Genomic DNA, 7500 nt, shown 5'->3' with positions numbered 1-7500 from the left:
AATATATAGTCCTTTTTTTATAACATTTCCTCTAAGATTTTCCTATATCTTCTATACATATCCTTCATAATGTTAAATACAATTCCCTTGAAATAGAAATGTCTTTTATCAGGAAGTCATTTCCTTTCATGAACTTCACCAGAGGAGAAAATGAGTTCGTTGCAGATCAAGATCAAAATTGGAACTTCCTTTAGCCTTTAAATCAAAGGCAACAGAGGAAACACAGTGGAAGGCAGATAGTCAGTTTTGGAACAGAAGTGGAATTCGTTTTGCTAACCCCCCCCCCTCCCCTCCTTCCACCCTTTCAAAAGCTGACTCTTCCACAAAACGAATAAGTTACTTTTACCTTTTATGCCGAAGATATCCGGCTGTAAATGTTTGTGTGTTTTTCATCATTCTTTCCTGCGTGTGTGTGTGTGGGGGAGGGGAGCGCGTTCAGTTATGACGTTAAAGGTTCCATTTTAAGAGCTGCTTGTGCGGACCATTACTGCCTACCATGTACTAGAGATCACAAGCGGGTGTTTTTTTTTTTTTTTTTTTTTTTTCACCTAGAGGGATCTGAAGCATTCAAAACATCTACAAGAATATAAGGTATAAATTCTGGTTTACAAATGTCTGAAATATTTCATGCAAGCCTAAATTCCCTCGTCTTTTCATTAAAAAACTCTGATTTGGAACGTAATTTGAATTACAGCTTGGTATCTAATTGAATAATTTGGATATACGACTACCTTAAATAACTAGGGTATAGGTAAAGTAATAGAATATCCTTTCTGGAGAACATAACTTAGTTGTTCATGTAGATAAGGATTTTAGGAAATTGGTTTAACTGTTTGTTAAATCTGGTTCCTATTTTGGATTGTGTAATTCCAGTATTATTCATTTTGTAAACAGTACTTGGGGTATCTAGAGAGAACAAATGTATACATATCAATGCAGTACATTATTCCTCGCCCAAAATTATCTGAGTTTAGTTTTTTAAACGATACGCCAATTTATCAAATAATTCAAGTATATCGCTTTTTATGGCGGACGTATTGGAGTTTTGACACTTGGCATCTATCCATTAAAGGTTTCCTAACCTTTTCATGTGATGAGATCTCTAATCTTTCATATCAACATCGTGCTCATATCTTGTAGATAACAAATCACTTCCTATTTGGTATCTACCAATTATAGGTTTTCCATCTTCCCTTTTATACATTTGTTCATTTATTCATCTTTTTATTCGACTTTCTTCGTTTATCCCAATTGTCCTTAAATCGTTTCCCGCAATATCACCAAATCTCCAGCATAAGACTTAATACTACACAGTATTGTAGAAGTTATATTCCAGCTACGACCAAGTTGTGGAAAGATCTTCCTATTCGGACAATTGAATCGGTAGAACTTGAAAAGTTTAAACTTGTAGCGAATATTTCATCGTTGAACGGGCTGCCATTAGTCTCTTTATAGCTTATATATGAAAGAGCTCTTTTTATGTTGTTGCTGTTCCTAAGATATTTTATATTCATTACTTCTCTTGTAGCTTATTCATTTCTTTATTTCGTTTCCTGACTGGGCTACTTTTTTCCCTGATTGGGCTCATAGAATCCTCCTTTTCCAGGTAGGGTTGTAGCTTAGCTAGTAGTAATAATAATAATAATAATAATAATAATAATAATAATAATAATAATAATAATAATAATAATAATAATATCTTATTCTCTGTCTGGCCTCCATTACGGCCTGAAGATACTCATGACATGACTTGTAAATCTAGCTTTCTTAATTTTTCTAGAGAGAGAGAGAGAGAGAGAGAGAGAGAGAGAGAGAGAGAGAGAGAGAGAGAATTCATATGAGGAAAGAATTCTTTCCTTAATCAACGCCTTCCTCAGAAGAAACTGCTGTCCATATCTCTCTCCCCTTCATAACCCGAATTCTTCCTTTCATCGTTTTTCGTATCTTCATCCACAAGTCCCAGACTTTTTCTCCTCACTTCCCTACCTCGAGAACATCTCCAGGATATTGTCGTAAAACCTTAATGAAAACGGGTATGAAGATGCTGATTCGGGAGTTACCGGTAACTTAACACAACAGAAACCAAAGTTCTGCAAATTCTTTTTAGATCCTTTTCGTCTCCCTTATAAAATAAGGAGCAACGGCTCTGGCTAACGTATATACAGTATATATATATATATATATATACACTTACACATACACATACACATACATATATGCAAACTATATATATATATATATATATGTATATATATATATATATATATGGGTGTGTGTGTGTGTGTGTATGTATGTGTGTATATATATATATATATATATATATTCTTGTCACGCTCAACGTCATTGACAGACATATGCATACTCAGTCACCACCTGTCCCTCTGGTAGGGGGAGGGAGTAGTCATACCCTGGTGACATTGTTACCCACCGAGAGGTACACTCGGAAACCCCAGTCTCCCATAAATTGCCAAAAACTGCCGAGTTGTAGTTAGGAAAGGGGAAGGGTGGGAAGGGTTTAATATGTGTTTATGTGCATATCAATCTAAATATTTGGCCATCAAAAATAGTATTTGATATCAGGTTACAGGTGTTCTATTTTCTCGTACATGGTTATTCATAGTTTTTCTCCCTACAGATAAATGGATATTCGCGTATCCAGCAGCATCTTTTTACTTGATAAATAAAACTACATTTGATGATACTACTATATAAACTAAAAAATTTAATAGAATATCCAAGCCAGAAATTATGGCAAAACGTTATGAACTATATTTGTCGTTAATAAAAAGAAGTGTAAATTAAATATTTTTATTGGACAATGATTCCCGCCATCTAAAAATCTAGTTTTGAAGTACGTGCTGACAACAAAAGCAATAATCATGATGATAAGTTTCGTTTAAAATGATAGCTGTCCAATGGCCTTTATCTTGTAGTTGAGCATCCCAATCGCTGAGATTTTTCTTTTTTCTCAGTACTGTATGCTACCAATAACTGTGATGTGTGGGTCATCAGTAGGGGAGAGAGCAAAACGCATAGAAAATTCTATAATTTTACTGAATGATTGGCTAATTCACTAAGTGGGGCTTGGCGTCAGGCAAGCTGTTGCGCTGCTCAGATCCCAGGTCCAGTTGGTTTCGAACTGCTTGATAATTGGCTGAGGCACTCGCGGGAGTGTCTCAGTCACAGGCAAGCTGTTGGGCCGCTGATCGTCATCGTCCTTGCAGATGTGAGAAAAACGTTTGGTGGTGGTCCTACGACAGGAGGAGAATGTAGGAACATCTCTTTTCTTCCTGAATACGCAGGGTGTCCGGGATCCTGAGCCTACTGCCATTCGGGCCACTACCGATGAGCCTGGTATTCGTGGTGATAACCTCATTTTTGACGTTCTTGTTGTTGGTGCATCTTAATGGTTTCCTGTCGAACGTGGCAGGACAAACGTTTATGATCTCATCGTCGTTATTCCAGTATAACAGCCAGGGCATCCACGGACTGGGCATTGGTAAGAATAAACGACGTCAGACTTCTTCAGAAAGTCCTGCAGAGGAGGGGCTGGGTTGTTCTTCATGATGAGGGATCTTTTCCTCATGGTCTGGTAGTAGATTATCAGTTTTGTCTCAGTGTTCTCTTGAACCGGCATTATGTTGTTCTTGGTGATATCCACCTTGGCCTTCTCTTCTTGCAGATACTTCTCGTTCATAATACCCTTGTTGTACAGATTGATAATAGAAGTCATGTTCTCGCTTCTGGGCTCAGTCTCGTACCAATTGTCCATAGCACGTTTGACCTCTTGATTGACGTGCCTGTTGGAGTAGCGTTAGTTCATCAGGACCTGGGTAATCCTATCCACCTCCTTGTGGGTCTACATCAAGGAAGAACAATGGGAGAGGACCAAACGAACGTAAGCTCGGAAGGTGGTGGTCTTCAAGCAAAGTCATAAATTCGGGGATTTCGTTTAGACTGGATGAGACTAGGACATATAGGAAAGTAAGGCAGCTGTTGTCCTGATGTTCTCACTTAAATCCAAGGGAACTGCACTCCTCAAAGGTAATACGTAGTTCATCAATGCGTTCAGAAGTTCTACTTAACAATTATATTTTATACCGTCTCTTTATAAATATTTATTCATCTAAGAAATGTGAGAATAGTAATAAATAGAAAAATACAATCGACTTAAACCGGGACCCACTTTGAATAAAATTATTATATTGAATTTTCTCTGATTTCTGTTGCCGTGCAACAGCCACTGATTTCTGTTGTCGTGCAACAACCACTGATTTCTGTTGTCGTGCAACAACCACTGATTTCTGTTGTGGTGCAACAACCACTATTCTATAAGCGTGAAGTATCCATGTGAACATTGTACAATTTTCGCCTATGTCAACATCCCTTGAAATTGAAGACAGCGAAGTGGAAAATGCTTTGAAGACTCGACTACATCGGGCAAAAGAAGCTCATCAATATTCAAATCCTTCGTAATCGAAAAGAAACAAAACAAAATGAAGAGTTTTTGTGGGAAAAGGAAACAATGAATAAAAAAAGAAGGTAAACAGGATACCTAGTTAAGATGCAAATCTATCTTTCTCCGTGGAAGAGGGACAGGATATTTTTTTCTAAGTAAAGGAAGTTATTTAAAAATTTCTACTTCAGGCTTATGAATGAAATATTTATGTATATATATATGTATATATATATACATATATATATATATATATATATATATATATATATATATATATATATATATATATGTATATATTATATATATATATATATATATATATATATATATATATATATATATATATATATACGATAACAACAACAACAACAACCACAACAACAGTACAATTCCTGCCGATTCTAGTCCACTGCAGGCCAAATGCCTCAGACATGTCCTCATTCATGTCTGGTGTTTGGCCAGATTTCATCGCCACGCTGGCCAATTGCTGATTTATGATGTTGGAGACTTTTCTGTGATCACTCATAGAAAACTAACCTAGTATGGGTGGCCTTGACTAGTACAGCTTTGCTGATAATGGGAATACCCAAACCCTTTCACCACATTAAGGTATCCTCACTTAGAAATACTATATATATATATATATATATATATATATATATATATATATATATATATATATATATATATATATGTATATATATACATATATATATATATATATATATATATATATATATATATATATATATATACAGTATATATATATATATATATATATATATATATATATATATATATATATATATATATATATATATATATTAGTAATCTATTATATCATATAATGGATACGGCAATATGAATTCCCTAGATCGATTACCCGGTATATTTATTCAACTTTCACAATACTTATTATGGTACGAAATTATTATTTTATTCAAAAGAAATATATTATGAAAGATAGAATAATGAAACGCATAATTTTCTTTGTTTTTGTGATTCCTGTTCACACAACGTTTTTCTTGTTTTACGAAATAGGAAAAAGAATAATTTTAAACAGCAAATCAGGGAAGTTTATACTACGAGTAGATATACTGAGAGAGAGAGAGAGAGAGAGAGAGAGAGAGAGAGAGAGAGAGAGAGAGGGAGAGATTTTACTATATTATATTAATCATAATGATAAAAAATATCGAGAATAATTTCTTAAAGGTGAAAGATGACATTGATATATATATATATGTATATATACTATATATATATATATATATATATATATATAATATATATATATATATATATATATATATATATATATATTTATTTAGAGAGAGAGAGAGAGAGAGAGAGAGAGAGAGAGAGAGAGAGAGAGAGAGAGAGAGAGAGAGAGAGAGAGAGATTGTTCTATTATAACATCAAATAATTCATAATGATAAGGTAAAATCAGGAATAATTGCATTCAAATGGAAGACGATTGATTGATTGATTGATTGAAAGTTTTCTGGCATCCTGATGTGGAAGACGACATTATACAACTTTTCTAATTCCTTAACCTTTCAATAGAAAAATATTACAATTGAAATCCTCAAAAGGATTCATTTTCATATAGGAAACTCGAACCCATTTTCAACTCATTTTCGTTTAAGCGTCCCTGTGCGACTTCGCCCAAATGGAAGGATCCTTTTTCTCCCTTTGAAAACATCCTGATGAAACCGTTAGACGCATCACATGCTTCCTATGGGAAGAAAATTGGTCAACAAGCCGTTAAATCAGGCGCCTTTTGGAGAGAGATATGGGAGAAATGTATTTTTTTGATGGACCATAACAAAAGGAAACTAATATTTTAACTGGAACATCCAGCTAAAGATAATATTTCCTTAAAAGCCTTAAGCAGTTCAGCTAATATTGTTGTGCGTATATTTGTTTGTTTATATATATATATATATATATATATATATATATATATATATATATATATATATATATATATATATATATATATAGTAGATACTATATATATATATATATATATATATATATATATATATATATATATATATATATATATATATATATATATAGTAGATTCAGTTTTACAATATACATATTCCAAGAGATTTTCACTTTAAATGTTTAAAACCCACTCATGAAGGGCAGGGGCAAGGGATAGTGACATTGCCCTATTGAGCAGCACAATACTCTAGAGACTGACCATATATACATACGATCAGGTCCTAAGCTCCCTCTCCACCCAAGCTAGGACCAAGGAGGGCCAGGCAATGGCTGTTGATGACTCAACAGATAGACCTATAGGCTCCCCACAAACCCTCCATTCTTAACTCACAAGGAGGGTGAGGTTGTAACGACCAAAAGAACTAACGAGTTTGACCGGAACTCGAACCCTAGTCTGGAGTTTATCAGTCAGGGACATTACCACATAGACCACCGCAACCCTAAACGTGTATAGTTGAACACATTTTAAGTTAAAAATTGTGAATATATGTTTGGAAGTAATATTAAATAAATTGAGATCGACTTCGACTTATGTGGTCTCTATAAATCATACAAATGATTACGCACTAAAACAGTACTCATTCTCGTTACATCATTTTGTAAAATCAGGGATATTTGTTGTAGTGTATGAAGATGTCGCTAGCCTTGTTGACTTTACGCTCAGTTCTCCCGAACATATTAATGTCTCGCGGTTTTGCCTGCATGGATCAGAAATTATTGAAAATCAATGAGGCCCTTTACAAGCTTCCCGCTTGGGAGAATTTCCGAGCGACAGTGATTAACTAACCGCCTACACTGGTAGCCCTCGTTGATCCAGTGTAGCGGCTTATCAAAACTAGGAGGGCGCTCGGGGAAAATCTGCTCGTGTGAAGGCATGCCTCCTAAGGAGCGGAAATATTTCCGAATGGAAAAATCCGTTGGAGTGAAGACAGGCCTCCTAACGAGTGGAAATATTTCCGTACGGAAAAATCCACTCGTGTGAAGACATGCCTCCTAACGAGCGGAAATATTTCCACAAGGAAAAATCC

The 7500-nt window shown here is 34.8% G+C and overlaps 1 pseudogene; it reads right to left on the bottom strand.

Annotated features, from left to right (window-relative positions):
• Nucleotides 1-7500, bottom strand: part of LOC137658052 (dipeptidase 1-like) — an 87591-nt pseudogene that overhangs the window by 67978 nt on the left and 12113 nt on the right.

Source organism: Palaemon carinicauda, chromosome 18 (genome assembly GCF_036898095.1).
Source record: "Palaemon carinicauda isolate YSFRI2023 chromosome 18, ASM3689809v2, whole genome shotgun sequence".
Classification (NCBI taxonomy): domain Eukaryota; kingdom Metazoa; phylum Arthropoda; class Malacostraca; order Decapoda; family Palaemonidae; genus Palaemon; species Palaemon carinicauda.
The sequence above is the reverse complement of the archived record's forward strand: the minus strand, read 5'-3'. Positions and strand labels throughout refer to the sequence as shown.